Below are 21,115 nucleotides of genomic sequence, written 5' to 3'. Positions count from 1 at the left end.
GTTGTGGTGTTTCAGCTGCGGTTGTTGTTGGTGCGTCCTGTGGTTGTAGTGTTGAGTGTGGTGTGTCGTTGGCAGCTGTGGTTGTAGTGTTTGGCAGCTGTGGTTGTAGTGTTGGCAGCTGTGGTTTGTGTGGGGGCAGCTGTGGTTGTAGTGTTGGCAGCTGTGGTTGTTGTGGCGGGCAGCTGTGGTTGTTGTTTGTGGGGGCAGCTGTCGGGTTGTTGTGGGGTCAGCTGTGGTTGTAGTGTTGGCAGCTGCTGGTTGTTGTTGGACAGCTGTTTTTGTGGTGTTGTCAGCTATGGTGTGGTGTTGTCAGCTGTGGTTTGTAGTGTTGGCAGCTGTGGTTGTAGTGTTGGCAGCTGGTGTTGTAGTGTTGGAAGCTTGGGTTGTAGTGTTGGCAGCTGTGGTTGTTGTGGGGGCATCTGTGGTTGTAGTGTTGGCAGCTGTGGTTGTTGGTGGGAGGCAGCTGTGGTTGTAGTCTTGAAAGCTGTGGTTTGTTGTGAGGGGCAGCTGTGGTTGTAGTGTTGGAGCTGTTGGTCGTTGTAGTGTTGGCAGCTGTGGTTGTAGTAGTTGGCGTTGGAGCAGCTGTGGTTTGTGAGTGTTGGGCAGCTGTGGTTGTTGTGGGGCCAATCTTGTGGTTGTCGGTGTTGGCAGCTGTGGTTGTTGTGGGGGGCGCTGTGGTGTGTAGTCTTGACAGCTGTGGTTGTTGTGGGCGGTTCAGCTGTGGTTGTAGTGGTCTTGGGCAGCCTGTGGTTGTAGTGTTGGCAGCTGTGGTCTGTAGTGTTGGCAGCTGTTGGGTTGTTGCTGGGGGCATCTGTGTTGTAGTGTTGGCAGCTGTGGTTGTTTGTGGGGGCAGCTGGTGGTTGTAGTTTGACAGCTGTGGTTGTTGTGGGGCAGCTGTTGGTTTGTAGTGTTGGCGATTGAGTTGTGGTTGTTGTGGGGGCGCTGTGGTTGTAGTGGTTGGCAGCTGTGGTTGATTGTGGGAGTGTGGCTTGTAGTGTGGCAGCTGTGGTTGTTGTGGGGGCAAGCTGTGGTTGTAAGTGTTTGAACAGCTTGTGGTTTTGTTGTGGGGGCAGCTGTGGTTGTTGTGGGGGCAGCTGTGGTTGTAGCGTTGACAGTTGTGGTTGTTGTGGGGGCAGCTGTGGTTGTAGTGTTGGCAGCTGTGCTTGTTGAAAGGGCATCTATAGTTGTGATGGGAGCTGCTGTTGTTGGAGACACTCGGACTGAGAAAGAAGGAATACATTTATATAATGAATCTGTATTAAATGTTAATTTATTTTCTCTGTAGATTACAGACTAGCAGAAAAAAGAAAACGTTCATAATTTGTAGTATCTCAAAATTCATAATTTATCAAATTCCTCTGTAGCATAGGCCTATTTATTTCTGAAACAACACACCCCCATCATCACACATTTTAAACAAGCTAGTTACAGTGCCCCCTAAAGCCATGATTTACATCGGGAAAAGTGGGTGGGATATCAGCTTATCATAGATGTTGATGATTGATGTAAATCTGCAAGTTAGCTAGCTCCATTTCTTTTACTGATTATGATTTACCTCTCTACTTCTTTCTGTCTCTCTCTGCTACAGGTATCAGCCAACCAGACCGAATATTGATGATGTAGGCTAAATCAAGTGTTACCAAGACTGATCAAATGTTATGCTGCTGTGGCAGTACTGTTGATATTTAAACTAGGTCGCTAGCTACACACACTCAGCCGGTGATCACATCTCTCAAGTCATGCATGTTTAGATACAATGCAGCAATCTCTGTACAGGGTAGACTGTGAAAAATGTGCACACGTGAGCTCCTTACAGGGCAGATCAACAGGCGCAACAAACGGACAGGGTGGGTGGGGTAGCAAACTTGACAATGACTTGCTCGTGGTTAGGGTTGAGCCAAGATGTGGACATCAAGCTAGCGTTAGGGTTAGGGTTGAGCCCTAGACATACTGTAACTCCAATCCAATTAACAATTAATGAACTCTGCCCAAACCCCTATACTTGGCAGAAAGGTATGCCTCACTTGAAACCTGACCTACAGTAATTTTGGGTTAGGGTCACTGGTGTATTGCAGTTTCTCAGAACCCCCGCAAGGTCGAAGTATAGGCTACCAATCGCTGTGAACCTATAGCTTTGCTTTGGCTAACGGATAAACGTTTAATGGGAGGCCTATTTGGTTGTCATTTTCTCATGTTAAGCCTAACATTTCACGAAGCTATATACAAAGCTATGTCACAATGCTGCCATTTACACTGCTGGCTGGCGGCTATAATGTAATTACTTGTTCAGTAATTAAAGTTGGAAATTGAAACGTTGCAAATTAATCAACAACCATTAAATTTTTTTKAATATACAACTGTCCTGGGTAGGTTACCTGAGCCTGCATGACATGAACCTTCATTGCGGTGACCCCTAAAGGTGGCGTTACATGATGCCAGTGTCAGAGTTACGTCTGTTAAGCTCGTCTGGACCTCAGTCTAAAAGTTTACCTGTTTTTCAAGATCGGAGGCTAACAGTTTGTCCATTTTTCCAGATGTCATAAGCTACGCATTGTTGGATTCGGGCTAGACTTTGAACATTGAGATAAAGACATGATAGATCAGATGCATAGTATATAAAGGAGTGAGATCTGTAGAAAGACAGAGTGGCTGTGGAATGTGCTGGGTGGACGGGAGAGAGTCACGGGAGTGCAATAGGTGATCATCTGTGGATTAGGCAAAGGAGAGGTTGAGGTCAGGAGGTCAAGAGGTCAGGTCAGATCCCCTGAAGGGAAAAATAATGGTTATATTATCCTGTTACCCTCTTCCTGTCGAACCATAAGATGTAAGGACTGGAGAGAAAGAGGGGTGTCTAAAGTGGGGTATGTATACTTGTGATGGTGAGAAATGTTTTATTGTCTGAATACAGCTGGGTCGACCCTTTGGGAAGAATTAAACTTGGTTAAACTTCTCTAGTGTCAGTGAGTTATTTACTCTGAAAAATAAGAACCTAACAGCATGCAGCCTAATGAGAAACACTGTGTTCATGATCTTTGATCTTTTTGAGAGTTAATTAAGACCAGTAATTAATTACCACCGTCCATGCCAATTGGTGTGACCAACACATTCTGTCGCCAAAGAGCCAACATGGCTCATCGTATACCCCGTTCATTTTTGGTGAATAACACAACCATCTACGGGGAATCATACAAGAATCATTGTCGAACCAATTTGAAAAGCACCTGCCATTTTTGTCTCTAGGAAATGGTCCCTTTGGTTTATACACACCTGTATGTATGATATAATGCTGCCATATTACGTGCTCCTAACCAACTGTGCTATTTTGTAATTTTTTTCACGTTGTTTTTAACTTATTTSTTTACTTATTGTGTACATAATGTTGCTGCTACTGTCGCTTATGACTGAAAAAAAGCTTCTGGACATCAGAACAGCGATTACTCACCACAAACTGGACAGATTATTTCTTGAACGAGTCCGATGCGAAGGATATACTGCTTTTTCGGGAACGGGCCCAAATCCCCGTCTTTTACGTGACGAGTGAGTAAACCACCACTTCCATCCGTTCTATTGGCCAACGTGCAATCATCGGAGGTATTGCTCGCCTGAGGTAGAGCTGTAAACAACACTACCTACCAAGAGAGTTCTCATCTATATTATTCGTAGACGTCTACTTACCACCACAAACAGATGCTGGCACTAAGACCGCACACAACGAGCTGTATAAGGCCATAAGCAAACAAGAAAATTCTAAAATCAGTTTAACCAAATTTCTACCAGCATGTCACATGTACAACCAGAGGAAAATAAACTATAGACCACCTTTACTCCACACACGGAGATGCATACAAAGCTCTCCCTCGCCCTCCATTTGGCAAATCTGACCGTAATTCTATCCTCCTGATTCATGCTTACAAGCAAAAACTAAAGCAGGAAGTAATAGTGACTCACTCAACATGGAAGTGGTCAGATGACGTGGATGATACTCTGCAGGACTGTTTTGCTAGCACAGACTGGAATATGTTCCGGTATTCATCCAATGGCATTTAGGAGTATACCACCTCATTGATGAAGCCGATGACGACGACATTATCCCCACAGTGACCGTACATACATATCCCAAACGGAAGCCATGGATTACAGGCAACATCCGCATTGAGCTAAAGGTTAGAGCTGCCGCTTTCAAGGAGTGGAACACTAATCCGGACACTGATAAGAAATCACAGCACATGAACGAAACATGAAACAGGCAAAGTGTCAATACAGGATTAAGATCGAAACCTACTACAACGGCTCTGACGCTCGTCGGATGTGGCAGGACTGCCCTTTCCCACATGGACAAAAGGAACACCTATTTGAGAACGCTGTTCATTGACTACAGCTCAGCGTTCAACACCATTATGCCCACAAAGCTCATCACTAAGCTAAGGACCCTGCGACTTAACACCTCCCTCTGCAACTGGATCCTGGAATTCCTGACGGGCCACACTCAGGTGGTAAGGGTAGGCAACAACATGTCTGCCACGCTGATCCCCATCACTGGGGACCCTCAGGGGTACGTGCTTAGTCCCTCCTGTAATCGCTGTTCACCCTTGACTGCATGGCCAAATATGACTCCAACACCATCAAGTTTGCTGACGACACATCAGTTGTAGGCCTGATCACCGACAATGATGAGACAGCCTATAGGGAGGAGGTCAGAGGCCTGGCAGTGTGGTGCCAGGACAACAACCTCTCCCTCAATGTGAGCAAGACAAAGGTGCTGATTGTGGACTACAGGAAAAGGCGTGCCGAACAGGCCCCCATTAACATAGACAGGGCTGTAGTGGAGCGGGTCAATAGTTTCAAGTTCTTTGGTGTCCACATCGCCAACAAACTATTGTGGTCCAAACTTACCAAGACAGTCGTGAAGAGGGTGCGACAATGCCTTTTCCCCCTCAGGAGACTGAAAAGATTTGGCATGGGTCCCCAGATCCTCAAGAAGTTCTACAGCTGCACCATCGAGAGCATCCTGACCGGTTGCATCATCACCTGGTACGGCAACTGCTCGGCATCTGACCGTAAGGTGCTACAGAGTGTAGTGCGTACGACCCAGTACATCACTGGGGCTATGATTCCTGCCATCCAGGACCTATATTCTAGGCGATGTCAGAGGAAAGACCAAAAAAATGTCAAAGACTCCAGTAACCCAAGTCATAGACTGTTCTCTTTGCTACCGCATTGCAAGAGGTACCGGAGTGCCAAGTCTAGGACCAAAAGGCTCCTTAACAGCTACTAGCCCCAATCCATAAGACTGCTGAACAATTAATCAAATGGCCACCAGGACTTTTTATATTGACACTGATTTGATGTTGTCATAATTTACATCAACAGGGAAATTGACTTTGTCAGTACGTAACTCACTTGTAGCAGGCCTACCAGTGTTCAGAGAAGGACTCATTAGCGCCGCAGGGTCTCTGGTCATCAGCTTGGTTTTCTGGGAGAGGAGGAGGAGGAGAAGGAGAACCAGCGCTCTCACTAGATGAACTGTGACTATTCTCGGGGAGAGGAAGAGGAGCAAGGCCACTGTCATTGCTGTCATTGCTGGCAATGAGGTATCTGTCGGGATTGGGGGGCTGCTAGCGAAAGCTGCTGCAGAAGTTCTAGCTTCTTCCACATGCAATGGTGTTGCATCAGTCGAGGACGAGGTGGCTTCGCTGACTGGTCTGAATAATCTTCGATAGTTTGGTACGAGCTTAATCAGAAAATGCTTTTTCTTGGCATTTTTGAGCACCACTTGGTCTTGCCTTTTGTTTATCCATCTCACTCTCCGTATCCGAATCCGACCTGCTGATCCAATTTACTATTTTTTTTACTTGGTAGCCAATTAAGTGAGGAGGCCGGGGCTGAGCAAGAGGCCAAATAGATGCATGACAATGATAGGCCTATTGTCTCTGATGCACCTACTACCCATGTAGATTATTGAAAAACACTTAACTTCCTACGTGTAACTTAAAAAGGTTTATTAATGACTTTTTGTAGGGTTACTGTCAAAATGATTTAAAGCAGAACGGCAGAGTTATGTCTTAAGTGTAAAACTAATAATTACTCAATATCTCAGCTTTCTGGGGATGCTATGAAGTCCAAAAATGATGGGCGGAGCTAGAAAGTTGGCTATCAGAAGTATTACATTGTAAACTTACTTTTAATCTGTTTGTCTGCATATTTCAAGACATGGCATATGGGGATGTAATGAGATACCCAATGGGCTGGACGATTCTCTTCTCATCACTCATTTCAAGAAAACGTAGACTACAAACTTGGAAATCAATCAATCCGCCACCATTAGCACAATGGAAAATCAAATGATTAGTATTAAAATATTGAAAAAGCATCGTCGACCGAGAAAAACAAATCGGTGCAACTTAAGGCCATGTGGCAAACAATAATGCAGGTACTAGGGATAGCGGTGTTAGCATGCGGGTCTGGGCAGGTGAAATGTAGTCATTGTTTGTGTGCTTATGTAAGTTGTTTTTCGTATGTATACATTTGTATCTGGAGTGAAAAAAGCTATATAAAACAAAAAAATATATATTTATAAAAGAAAATAGACATGGATGACGGGCGCATGGGCCCCACCTTGCAGGGGATGCGGGAGTGTCCGGTCTGCCAGTGGTTAGGGCTATGTAACGACTCCCAACGAAGGTGGCACCCCTTCCTGTTCGGGTGGCGCTCGGYGGTCGTCGTCACCGGCCTACTAGCTGCTACTGACTTTTCCTCCCCCTCCCTTTTTGTTGAGTAGTGACACCTGTTTGTGGTTAGGGTGATTTGTGGGGCTTTATTACCCAGCAGCCCGGCCTGCTGGGTGTGCGGGATTGTTGTGTGTACAGTCTGTACATTCTTGTGTGTCAGGGTACGTGTACGTTGGTTTGTGATTGTCGTGTTTCTCACTTTGTTTGTGGTGAAGCATTTGTTTTAGAGTAGCATCGTGTTTTCACCCGTGTGGGGGAATTAAATTTGGAACGCTACTCTGAACTCTCTGTCTCCTGCGTTTGACTCCTTTCATCCACTACACCCCGGGCATTACAGGCTAGGGCTGTGAGTGAAATCTGCAAAATGGTTGAGACTAGAAAGACAATTCACATTTGGGATCGTTCAGCGGAAGCTCTCGATGAACGCAAAATTACAGCTGACAATGTGAAATTAACTCTTTACAGTGAAAACAAGGCCTTTCTTCCATAGAAAAGCATTACCTACAGCCCTTACATGCCCATGACGCCCTGTGGACTCGATTGAGCTAGCTAACTGTCTTTTCACAAAATCCATTGTGACTGTATAGGGATGTCTGTGTTAAGATTCAACTTCTGTGGAAATAGGAGGTGACTTAATGTATCCTTGACATGGTCCTTCATTCTCTCCCTGAGGTTACACAAAAACACTGTCTTCCATTACTTTAAGAATTGACTGTTCTACAGACAAAGACTGATATTCTGTACATTTTTAAAAGGTGTCCCCAGGAAGTCATACATTCAATATCAGCTTCCTGTGATTATAGGAAGCGACTTAATTGGGGGTCATAGGAACAGTTTTGAGGGGTTAAAAAGGTTGAACCTTCCCAAATTACCAGCATATGACATTTTAAGTCAATCAGCCCAAAAGCATTTTTGTTTTACCTCCATTGGACGCAATAAACAAACTGCCTTGTTAGAATAAATTCTGAAGAGGATATCAGTCAAATATTTTGAGATGAACTTGAAACTTGAAACTGCCTGTCTGTCCGGGTATTTGGTATTTGGAATTTTATTAGGATCCCCTTTAGCTGTTGCAAAAGTAGCAGCTACTCTTCCTGGGGTGCACACAAAACACGAAACATAATACAGAATGACATAATGCAGAACATCACTAGACAAGAACAGCTCAAGGACAGAACGTGTGCCTTAAAAAATTAAGGCACACGTAGCCTACATATCAATGCATACACACAAACTATCTAGGACAAATAGGGGAGCGGCGTTGTGCCACGAGGTGTTGCTTTATCTGATTTTTGATGTTTATTTGAGCAATTTAAGATGGAAGGAAGTTCCATGCAATAAGGGCTCTATATAATACTGCACGTTTTCTTGAATTTGTTCTGGATTTGGGGACTATGAAAAGACCCCTGGTGGCATGTCTGGTGGGATAAGTGTATGTGCCAGAGCTGTGTGTAAGTTGACTATGCAAACAATTTGGGATTTTCAACATATGAATGTTTCTTATAAAAAGAAGAAGTGATGCAGTCAGTCTCCTCAACTCTTAGCCTAGAGAGACTGGCATGCATAGTATTTATACCAGCCCTCTGATTACAATTAAAAGCAGAACTAGAGCCTGCAGAACTTCCTTTTTAGAGTGTGGTGTAAAAAAAGCAGAGAATGTCTTTATTACGGCCATCTTTACAACCATTGTATCTACAGTTGAAGTCGGAAGTTTACATAGGTTGGAGTCATTAAAACTCATTTTTCAACCACTCTACAAATTTCTTGTTACTAACTAAAATTTTGGCAAGTTGGTTAGGACATCTACTTTGTGCATGACACAAGTAATTTTTCCAACAATTGTTTAGACTGATTATTTCACTTACAATTCAAAGTATCACAATTCTAGTGGGTGAGAAATTTACATGCACAAAGTTGACTGTGCCTTTAATCAGCTTGGAAAATACCAGAAAATTATTTAATGGCTTTAGAAGCTTCTGATAGGCTAACTGACATTATTTGAGTCAAATCAAATCAAATCAAATTGTATTTGTCACATACACATGGTTAGCAGATGTTAATGCGAGTGTAGCGAAATGCTTGTGCTTCTAGTTCCGACAATGCAGTAATAACCAACGAGTAATCTAACCTAACAATTTCACAACAACTACCTTATACACACAATGTAAAGGAATGAAGAATATGTACATAAAAATATATGAATGAGTGATGGTACAGAACGGCATAGGCACGATGCAGTAGATGGTATCGAGTACAGTATATACATATGAGCTGAGTAATGTAGGGTATGTAAACATTATATGAAGTGCATTGTTTAAAGTGGCTAGTGATACATTTTTTACATACATTTTTACTTTATTAAAGTGGCTGGAGTTGAGTCAGTATGTTGGCAGCAACCACTCAATGTTAGTGGTGGCTGTTTAACAGTCTGATGGCCTTGAGATAGAAGCTGTTTTTCAGTCTCTGCTTTGATGCAGGTGCATATCATGATGCATATCACCTTTTGGATGATAGCGGGGTGAACAGGCAGTGGCTCGGGTGGTTGATGTCCTTGATGATCTTTATTGCCTTCCTGTGACATCGGGTGGTGTAGGTGTCCTTGAGGAAAGGTAGTTTGCCCCCGGTGATGCGTTGTGCAGACCTCACTACCCTCTGGAGAGCCTTACGGTTGTGGGCGGAGCAGTTGCCGTACCAGGCGGTGATACAGCCCGACAGGATGCTCTCGATTGTGCATCTGTAAAAGTTTGTGAGTGCTTTTGGTGACAAGCCAAATTTCTTCAGCCTCGCTGCTGCGCCTTCTTCACCACGCTGTCTGTGTGGGTGGACCAATTCAGTTTGTCCGTGATGTGTATGCGGAGGAACTTAAAACTTCCTACCCTCTCCACTACTGTTCCGTCCATGTGGATAGGGGGGTGCTCCCTCTGCTGTTTCCTGAAGTCCACGATCATCTCCTTTGTTTTGTTGACATTGAGTGTGAGGTTATTTTCCTGACACCACACTCCGAGGGCCCTCACCTCCTCCCTGTAGGCCGTCTCGTCGTTGTTGGTAATCAAGCCTACCACTGTAGTGTCGTCTGCAAACTTGATGATTGAGTTGGAGGCGTGCATGGCCACGCAGTCGTGGGTGAACAGGGAGTACAGGAGAGGGCTCACAGTTGTTGAATTGCGACTCTACTTTGTCTCTATACTGACGCTTAGCTTGTTTGATTGCCTTGCGGAGGGAATAGCTACACTGTTTGTATTCGGTCATGTTTCCGGTCACCTTGCCCTGTTAAAAGCAGTGATTCGCGCTTTCAGTTTCTCGCGAATGCTGCCATCAATCCACGGTTTCTGGTTTGGGAATGTTTTAATAGTCGCAGTGGGTACGACATCGCCGATGCACTTGCTAATAAACTGCTCACCGAATCAGCGTATTCGTCAATGTTATTGTTTGACGCAATGCGGAACATATCCCAGTCCACGTGATCGAAGCAATCTTGAAGCGTGGAATCAGATTGGTCGGACCAGCGTTGACCAGACCTGAGGCGGAGCTTCCTGTTTTAGTTTCTGTCTGTAGGCGAGGAGCAACAAAATGGAGTCGTGGTCAGCTTTTCCGAAAGGAGTGCGGGGGAGGGCCTTATATGCGTCGCGGAAGTTAGAATAACAATGATCCAGGGTTTTGCCAGCCCTGGTAGCACAGTCGATATGCTGATAGAATTTGGGGAGTCTTGTTTTCAGATTAGCTTTGTTAAAATCCCCAGCTACAATAAATGCAGCCTCAGGATATGTGGTTTCCAGTTTACATAGAGTCAAATGAAGTTCGTTCAGGGCCATCGATGTGTCTGCTTGGGGGGGAATAGATGCGGCTGTGATTAATATCGAGGATAATTCTCTTGGTAGATAATGCGGTCGACATTTGATTGTGAGGAATTCTAAGTCAGGTGAACAGAAGGACTTGAGTTCCTGTATGTTGTTATGATCACACCACGTCTCGTTATCATAAGGCATACACCCCCCCCCCCCCCCGCCCCTCTTCTTAACAGAAAGATGCTTGTTTCTGTTGGCGCGATGCGTGAAGAAACCAGCTGGCCGTACCGACTCCGATAGCGTGTCTCGAGTGAGCCATGTTTCCGTGAAGCAAAGAACGTTACAGTCTCTTATGTCTCTCTGGAATGCTACCCTTGCTCGGATTTCGTCTACCTTGTTGTCAAGAGACTGGACATTGGCGAGTAGTATGCTTGGGAGCGGTGCGCGATGTGCCCGTCTACGAAGCCTGACCAGAAGACCGCTTCGTCTGGCCCTTTAACGGCGTCGTTGTTGTTTTGGTTCGCCGGCTGGGATCCGATCCATTGTCCTGGGTGGTGGGCAAAACAGAGGATCCACTTTGGGAAAGTCGTATTCCTGGTCGTAATGATGGTGAGTTGACGGTGCTCTTATATCCAATAGGTCCTCCCGACTGTATGTAATAAAACCTAATATTACCTGGGGTACCAATGTAAGATATAACACGAAAAAAACAAAATACTGCATAGTTTCCTAGGAACGCGAAGCGAGSCGGCCATCCCTGTCGGCGCCGGAAGACAACTCAAGTCAATTGGAAGTGGACCTGTGGATGTATTTCAAGGCCTACCTTCAAACTCAGTGCCTCTTTGCTTGACATCATGGGAAAATCAAACGGAATCAGCCAAGACCTCAGAAAAAAACTGTAGACCTCCACAAGTCTGGTTCATCCATGGGAGCAATTTCCAAATGCCTTAAGGTACAATGTTCATCTGTACAAACAATAGTACGCAAGTATAAACACCATGGGACCATGCAGCCATCATACCGCTCAGAAAGGAGACGCGTTCTGTCTCCTAGAGATGAACGTACTTTGATGTGAAATGTGCAAATCAATCCACGAACAACAGCAAAGAACCTTGTGAACATGCTGGACGAAACAGGTACAAAAGTATCTATATCCACAGTAAAACAAGTCCTATATCGACATAATCTGAAAGGCCGCTCAGCAAGGAAGAAGCCACTGCTCCAAAGCTGCCATAAAAAAGCCAGACTACGGTTTGCAACTGCACATGGGGACAAAGATCCTACTATTTAGAGAAATATCCTCTGGTCTGATGAAACAAAAATAAAACTGTTTGGCCATAATGACYATCGTTATGTTTGGAGGAAAAAGGGGGAGGCTTGCATGCTGAAGAACACCATCCCAACCATGAAGCACGGGGGTGGCAGCATCATGTTGTGGGGGCGCTCTACTGCAGGGTGGACTGGTGCACTTCACAAAATAAATGGCATCATGAGGCTGGAAAATTATTTGGATATATTGAAGCAACATCTCAAGAGATCAGTCAGGAAGTTAAAGCTTGGTCGCAAATGGGTCTTCCAAATAGACAATGACCCCAAGCATACTTCCAAAGTTGTGGCAAAATGGCTTAAGGACAACAAAGTCAATGTACAGTCGTGGCCAAAAGTTTTGAGAATGACACAAATATTAATTATCACAAAGTCTGCTGCCTCAGTTTGTAATGTCAATTTGCATATACTCCAGAATGTTATTAAGAGTGATCAGATGAATTGCAATTAATTGCAAAGTCCCTCTTTGCCATGCAAATTAACTGAATCCCCCAAAAACATCGCCACTGCATTTCAGCCCTGCCACAAAAGGACCAGCTGACATCATGTCAGTGATTCTCTCGTAAACACAGGTGTCAGTGTTGACGATGACAAGGCTGGAGATCACTCTGTCATGCTGATTGAGTTCGAATAACAGACTGGAAAGTTAAAAAGGAGGGTTGTGCTTGGAGATCATTGTTCTTTCCTCTGTCAACCATGGTTACCTGCAAGGAAAACACGTGCCATCATCATTGCTTTGCACAAAAAGGCTTACAGGCAAGGATTTTGCTGCCAGTAAGATTGCACCTAAATCAACCATTTATCGGATCATCAAGAACTTCAAGGAAAGCGGTTCAATTGTTTTGAAGAAGGCTTCAGGGTGCCCAAGAAAGTCCAGCAAGCGCCAGGACCATCTCCTAAAGTTGCGGATCGGGGCACCACCAGGACAAAGCTTGCTCAGGAATAGCAGCATGCAGGTGTGAGTGCATCTGCACTAGAGGTTGACCGATTAATCGGAATGGCCGATTAATCGGGGCCGATTTCAAGTTTTCATAACATCGTAAATCGGTATTTTTGGGGGCCGATTTGCCGATATTTTTTTTTTACACCTTTATTTAATCTTTATTTAACTAGGCAAGTCAGTTAAGAAAACATTCTTATTTTCAATGACGGCAAGGCAGAACGACAGATTTTTAACCTTGTCAGCTCGGGGGATCCAATCTTGCATTGATTACATTGCACTCCACGAGAGCCAGCCTGTTAGCGAATGCAGTAAGCTAAGGTAAGTTGCTAGCTAGCATTAAACTTATCTTATAAAAAACAATCAATCAATGACTGTCATTGCTCCAATGTGTACTTAACCATAAACATCAATGCCTTCTTAAAATCAATACACAAGTATATTATTTTTTAAACCTGCATATTTAGCTAAAAGAAATCCAGGTTAGCAGGCAATATTAACCAGGTGAAATTGTGTCAGTTCTCTTGCGTTCATTGCACGCAGAGTCAGGGTATATGCAACAGTTTGGTCCGCCTGGCTCTTTGCGAACTAATTTGCCAGAACTTTACGTAATTATGCAACATTGAAGGTTGTGCAATGTAACAGAATATTTAGACTCATGGATGCCACCCGTTAGATAAATACGGAAGGAAAACGTTTTGTTTTCGAGGTGATAGTTTCCTGATTAGTCAAAGGTATATGGTTTAGAGAGAAATAGTCGACGCGTTATAATTCCTGTAATAACTTGCGGCTGAATTTGAAAGGGGTTCCTTCGTTATTTTTACCGTTCATGTCTTCCATAGAGAATGTCTTGATCTACTTCAAATAAGGTCTGTGTTTCGTGCAGGCTTAAACCGCCTCGACGTTTTGATACCCGTGTAAATCTCACTAGGATAAGGTAACGTTTGTCAACATATTTTCATAAATCCACTCTACAATTTTTTTTATCTTCGCTTATATTTAGCCAATATTGATCAGAGTTACCTTTTCCTATGGATATCTACACAGTTATAAAAATTGGCACGGTGATGTAAGCCTACACGAAACACAGACCTTATTTTAAGTGAATCTAAAAATATCCTCTGGAATAAATGAAGGAACCGCTTTTCAGATTTTGCTAGGTGTCATGGGAATTATGACTCGCACTTTGGTTGTCAATTCTTACCATGCCCATTATTAAAATAGGATTCCTGCATATAGAAATAAAGTTTTTGTTTTTCAACATTCATCACAGTAACTTAAACTCTATTTTTATTCAAACAGTTGAGAGTATTTGTCTCTAAGCAGACTCTTCAGTATCATTGTCACTTCAGAGCTGTGTGCGTGTGTGTATTTATGTATTATATTAAGTTAAAATAAAAGTGTTCATTGTTCATTCAGTATTGTTGCAATTGTCATTATACAAAAATGTGTGTGTGTGTATGTAATAGATTATATATATATATATTATATATATATATATAATATATATATAATATAATATATATAATATATATATATATATATATATATACACTGCTCAAAAAATAAAGGGAACACTTAAACAACACAATGTAACTCCAAGTCAATCACACTTCTGTGAAATCAAACTGTCCACTTAGGAACCAACACTGATTGACAATAAATGTCACATGCTGTTGTGCAAATGGAATAGACAACAGGTGGAAATTATAGGCAATTAGCAAGACACCCCCAATAAAGGAGTGGTTCTGCAGGTGTGACCACAGACCACTTCTCAGTTCCTATGCTTCCTGGCTGATGTTTTGGTCACTTTTGAATGCTGCGGTGCTTTCACTCTACTGGTAGCATGAGACGGAGTCTACAACCCACACAAGTGCTCAGGTAGTGCAGCTCATCCAGGATGGCACATCAATGCGAGCTGTGGCAAGAAGGTTTGCTGTGCTGTCAGCGTAGTGTCCAGAGCATGGATGCGCTACCAGGAGACAGCCAGTACATCAGGGAACGTGGAGGAGGCCGTAGGAGGGCAACAACCAGCAGCAGCGACCGCTACCTCCGCCTTTGTGCAAGAGGAGCACTGCCAGAGCCCTGCAAAATGACCTCCAGCAGGCACAAATGTGCATGTGTCTGCTCAAACCGTCAGAGAAACAGACTCCATGGGGGTGGTATGAGGGCCCGACGTCCACAGGTGGGGTTGTGCTTACAGCTCAACACCGTGCAGGACGTTTGGCATTTGCCAGAGAACACCAAGATTGGCAAATTCGCCACTGGGCGCTCTGTGCTCTTCACAGATGAAAGCAGGTTCACACTGAGCACATGTGACAGATGTGACAGAGTCTGGAGACACCGTGGAGAACGTTTCTGCCTGCCTGCAACATCCCCAGCATGACCTTTTTGGGCGTGGGTCAGTCATGGTTGGTGTGGCATTTCTTTGGGGGGCCGTACAGTCCTCCATGTGCTCGCCAGAGGTAGCCTGACTGCCATTAGGTACCGAGATGAGATCCTCAGACCCCTTGTGAGACCATATGCTGGTGCGGTTGGCCCTGGGTTCCTCCTAATGCAAGACAATGCTAGACCTCATGTGGCTGGATGTGTCAGCAGTTCCTGCAAGAGGAAGGCATTGATGCTATGGACTGGCCCGCCCGTTCCCCAGACCTGAATCCAATTGAGCACACTGGGACATCATGTCTCGCTCCATCACCAACGCCACGTTGCACCACAGACTCCAGGAGTTGGCGGATGCTTTAGTCCAGGTCTGGGAGGAGATCCCTCAGGAGACCATCCGCCACCTCATCAGGAGCATGCCCAGGCGTTGTAGGGAGGTCATACAGGCACGTGGAGCCACACACACTACTGAGCCTAATTTTGACTTTTTTTAAGAACATTACATCAAAGTTGGATCAGCCTGTAGTGTGGTTTTCCACTTAATTTTGAGTGTGACTCCAAATCCAGACCTCCATGGGTTGATAAAATTTGATTTCCATTGATACTTTTTGTGTGATTTTGTTGTCAGCACATCAACTATTGTAAAAGAAAAAAGTATTTAATAAGAATATTTCATTCATTCAGATCTAGGATGTGTTATTTTAGTGTTCCCTTTATTTCTTTGAGCAGTGTATTTAAAAAAAAAAATAAATAATATAAATCGGCCGATTAATCGGTATCGGCTTTTTTTGTCCTCCAATAATCGGTATCGGTATCGGCATTGAAAAATCATAATCGGTCGACCTCTAATCTGCACACACGAAGACTTTTGGAGGATGTCCTGGTGTCAAGAAGGGCAGCAAAGAAGCCACTTCTCTCCAGGAAAAACATCAGGGACAGACTGATATTCTGCAAAAGGTACAGGGATTGGACTGCTGAGGACTGGGGTAAAGTCATTTTCTCTGATGAATCCCCTTTCCGATTGTTTGGGATATCTGGAAAATACCTTGTCCGGAGAAGACAATGTGAGGTTGCTTCTCAGCCAAGGGAGTGGGCTCACTCACAATTTTGCCTAAGAACACAGCCATGAATAAAGAATGGTACCAACACATCCTCCGAGAGCAACTTCTACCAACCATGCAGGAGCAGTTTGGTGATGAACAATGCCTTTGCCAACATGATGGAGCACCTTGCCATAAGGTAAAAGTGATAAGTAAGGGGCTCGGGGAAAAAAAACATTGATATTTTGGGTCCATGGCCAGGAAACTCCCCAGACCTTAATCCCATTGAGAACTTGTGGTCAATCCTCAAAAAGAAGGGCCAACACTGTAAATATTGACTCTTTGCATCAACATTATGTAATTGTCAATAAAAACCTTTGACACTTATGAAATGCTTGTAATTATACTTCAGTATTCCATAGTAACATCTGACAAAAATATCTAAAGACGCTGAATCAGCAAACTTTGTGAAAATGTATATTTGTGTCATTCTCAAAACTTTTGACCATGACTGTATTGGAGTGGTAATCACAAAGCCCTGACCTCAATCCTATAGAAAAGAAGAAGGGAAGGGCCTTGGTCAGGGAGGTGACCAAAAACCCAATGTTAGCTCTGAGAAAGCTCCAGAGTTCCTCTGTGGAGATGGGAGAACCTTCCAGAGGGACAACCATCTCTGCAGCACTCCRCCTTTCAGGCATTTATAGTACAGTGGCCAGACGGAAGCCACTAATCAGGAAAAGGCACCTAACAGCCCGCTTGGAGTATGCCACAAGGCACCTTAAAGACTCTCAGACCATGAGAAACAAGATTATCTAGTCTGTTAAAACCAAGATTGAACTCTGTGGCCTGAATGCCAAGCGTCACGTCTGGAGGAAACCTGGCACCATCCCTACGGTGAATTATGGTGGTGGCAGCATCTTGTTGTGGGGATGTTTTTCAGTGGCAGGGACTGGGAGACTAATCAGGATCGAGGGAAAGATGAAGGGAGCAAAGTACATAGAGATACATGTTGAAAACCTACTCTAGAGCTCTCAGGACCTCAGAGTGGGGCGATGGTTCACCTTCCAACAGGCCTGTGATATTTCAGTTTGTATTTTAAACAAAATTGCTAAAAAATATACAGTAATTCACCAGTAACAACTATTTAATTGACATTGATAGGGTTTGGCAATAACAATATTGATGAAACAGTAACTTTCAACACCATCAACTTGTTTTGACGTCATTGCCGTCACCCAGGAGACAGAGGAGACGCATTACATGGCTCCTCAAGAGAGGAGTAAATAACAGGAGAAACTTACCAGGGACAACTGCATAGAAGCAGAGAACTGCTGTCAAAATCTTCCAATACATGTCACCTTTTAATGCTACCGCTACCTGGAAATACCTACAAATGAGTAGAGAACAAATTGAAGAGTTGGAAGCAAATTATCAAATAAAATATTACAGGATCAGACAATTAAAGTGAAGATTTGTGGAATTTGATCAATGAAATAACCAGCCAATATTGTATTTTAAACATAGTTTAACAAAATAGTTATCCATGTTGGTTAATTTAACAATCTAGGTGATTTGAAAGTGTAAAATAAATCAACACATGCAATAGTCAGAAGTGTTCATATACTTGACTGCCTATGGTCAAACCAAAGAGCAGACCAACTCTCATGCATTCAGGTGCGTGAGAAGAGACTGATAATGTTCAAACAAAGAACAGATATCATAACATCCATCACTCACCTTTGGAAATAGAACTATGTTCACCGCGAAGAGGAGTCCTGTTACTTTCTTTCCACAATAGAATGATAATGAATTGACTAATTTCCAGATGTAGAACTATCTGCCTCGCAGCCAAATAACAACTACCTTGGGAGTGTAGATGATGGGAGCATTTAAGGAGAGGAAGTAATTGGGTTGACATAAGCACTCCCATCACTTCATCGTTCATGTTGCCCAAACAACATTTTTATGCAAAGTTTCTCAACAAACTGGCAAAACAACGCGGAAACCCTGTAACAATACTTCCTGGTGAATTACAAGAAAGGACATGTCATTTGATTAGTTAAAGCTCCAGACATCTGTGTGACATCAGAATGCAGAAAGAGTAGATGATTATAAGAAGCATTCCCTCACACATTTCCCCGCCAGTGTTTCGGTAAAACATTTAGGGATGGGGCTGGAGAAATGTGACCAGTCTGAAATAAACAGAGCAGGATCCCATCCATGAAATCAACATTTGTGTTTTAACCATGTTCTGAAGCTATACATTGTTTGTTAACATTTACTTTGTGAGTAAAACAAGCTTATATTTTGTGTTCTGATTGAGTACGACAGTGGAAGTACGCTCATGAGGCATTTATATGTTATATTCTTCAAGAATCAATGGGTATACAGTGCATTCGGAAAGTATTCAAAACCCTTAGACATTTTCCACATTTTGTTATGTCACAGCCTTATTCTAAAATGAATTACATTTGAAAAAATGAAATATTACATTTACATAAGTATTCAGACCCTTTACTCAGTACTTTGTTGAAGAACCTTTGGCGGAGATTACAGCCTTGAGACTTCTTGGGTAGGACGCCTCAAGCTTGGCACACCTGTATTTGGGGAGTTTCTCCCATTCTTCTCTGCAGATCATCTCAAGCTCTGTCAGGTTGGTTGGGGAGCGTCACTGCACAGCTATTTTCAGGTCTCTCCAGAGATGTTCGATCAGGTTCAAGTCTGGGCTCTGGCTGARCCACTCAAGGACATTCAGAGACTTGTCCCAAAGCCACTCCTGCATTGTCTTGGCTGTGTGCTTAAGCTTGTTGCCCTTTTGGAAGGTGAACCTCAAATCAAATCAAATTTTATTAGTCACATACACATGGTTAGCAGATGTTAATGCGAGTGTAGCGAAATGCTTGTGCTTCTAGTTCCGACAATGCAGTAATAATGCAGAACCTTCGCCCTAGTGTGAGGTCCTGAGTGCTCTTGAGCAGGTTCTCATCAAGAATCTCTCTGTACTTTGCTAAGTTAATCTTTCCCTCAGTCCTGACTAGTCTCCAAGTCCCTGCCCCTGAAAAAAATCCCCATGGCATGATGCTGCCACCACCATGCTTCACCGTAGGGATGGTGCCAGGTTTCCTCCAGACGTGACGCTTGGTATTCACAGAGTTCAGAGTTCAATCTTGGATTCATCAGATCAGAGAACTTTGCTTCTCATGGTCTGAGATACCTTTAAGTTCCTTAATGCAAACTCCAAGCGGGATGTCATGTGCTTTTTAATGAGGAGAAGCTAGCGTCTGGCCACTCTACCATAAAGGCCTGATTGGTGGAGTGCTGCAGAGACGGTTGTACTTATGGAAGGATCTCCCATCTCCACAGAATAACTCTGGAACCCTGTCGGAGTGACCATCGGGTTCTTGGTCACCTCCCTGACCAAGGACCTTCTCCCCCGATTGCTCAGATTGGCCCGACGGCAAGGTCTAGGAAGAGTCTTGGTGGTTCCAAACGTCCATTTAAGAATGATGGAGGCCAATGTGTTTTTGGGGACCTTCAATGCTGCAGACATTTTTTGTACCATTTACCAGATCTGTGCCTTGACACAATCCTGTCTCTGAGCTSTATTGACAATTCCTTGCCTTGGTTTTTGCTCTGACATGCACTGTCAACTTACAGTTGAAGTCGGAAGTTCACATACACTCAGGTTGGAATCATTAAAAGTTGTTTCTCAACCACTCTACAAATTGCTTGTTAACAAACCATAGCTTTGGCAAGTTGGTTAGGACATCTACTTTGTGCATGACACTAGTAATTTAAAAAATATATATCACAGATAATAATTTCACTTATAATTAACTGTATCACAATTCCAGTGGGTCAGAAGTTTACGTACACTAAGTTGACTGTGCCTGGCAGCCAAGTTGGATGGTAGAGGCAGAATTGATGATGKTGATGGTTGGGGTTATTACAGAGTTCCATGCCAGTATTACTTTAGTACATTTATCAAGTACAATACTGGTTTTCACCTCCATGACTTGCAGAAAAGCTACAGGAAATATTTCTCTCATGAACACTGCTTTCTTATGGACTGAAACCGATCCTTTCCTCATTCCTATGGGGCCAGAGTTGTTTTCAAGTAGTTGTTTTCACTGTCGGTAAGTCACAGGATACAATAAGCACTAGTCTAGGATTATACAGTACCAGTATGGTGGCGAAATTACAAGAMTATGTTATAATACTTTTATTGCATCAAATGGTTGTTTTATTTCGACAGAATAGAGTATTCCTAACTATTGTTTGTGTGTTCTACTGAGGATGGGCCTCTGGGAGATAACACTGACAGGAGACAACGTATTTTGGGTGATAAAACCTAAAGAGCATTGCAGAGCATGAGTTAATGTTTCTGTTCTATAGCATACCAAGGAGAGATGGTTCCAGTTTGGAGTTGGAGGGCCAGACACTGGTCTCTATACAATGAAAACTGTTGACACAGCAGATACTGTCTGCTAAGTATTGTAGGTATCTTTCATACAAATCTTAACCTTGTGACCCATTCTATATATATGTTGTTTGTCATGTTGGTTGAAAAGGGTGTGTCTTGGCTATAAAAGACCTGTGTACTTTTGTCTCGGCGCTCTCTACGGGATCATCAGAGACGGTGATTCGTCAACCAGCCTTCGCTATTGCAAAGCTCTCACTGTTAAAGATTTAGTTTAAGTATAACACTGACTTGTGTGATACGTTTGTCTCTCCTCATTTAATAGTAAAGAAAGGAACCACCACACCAGTCAACAGTTTGGAAACACATACTCATTCAGGGGTTTTTCTATATTTTTTACTATTTTCTACATTGTAGAATAATAGTGAAGACATCAAAACAATGAAATAACACATATGGAATCATGTAGTAACCAAACAAGTGTTAAACAAATC

At 43.3% G+C, this 21,115-nt stretch overlaps 1 long non-coding RNA gene across 1 annotated transcript; it reads right to left on the bottom strand.

The window, feature by feature from the left end:
* Nucleotides 1–1,064: 1,064 nt before the first annotated feature.
* LOC112072151 (uncharacterized) lies at nt 1,065–18,043 on the bottom strand. Its single transcript, XR_002894264.2, has 3 exons — nt 17,939–18,043; nt 17,503–17,588; nt 1,065–1,220 (listed from the first exon to the last, which is right to left on the bottom strand). It is a non-coding gene; the product is annotated as an uncharacterized lncRNA (long non-coding RNA).
* Nucleotides 18,044–21,115: the final 3,072 nt, after the last annotated feature.

Source organism: Salvelinus sp. IW2-2015, unplaced genomic scaffold (assembly GCF_002910315.2).
Source record: "Salvelinus sp. IW2-2015 unplaced genomic scaffold, ASM291031v2 Un_scaffold1835, whole genome shotgun sequence".
Classification (NCBI taxonomy): Eukaryota; Metazoa; Chordata; class Actinopteri; order Salmoniformes; family Salmonidae; genus Salvelinus; species Salvelinus sp. IW2-2015.
This window is presented reverse-complemented; position numbering and strand designations above follow the sequence as displayed.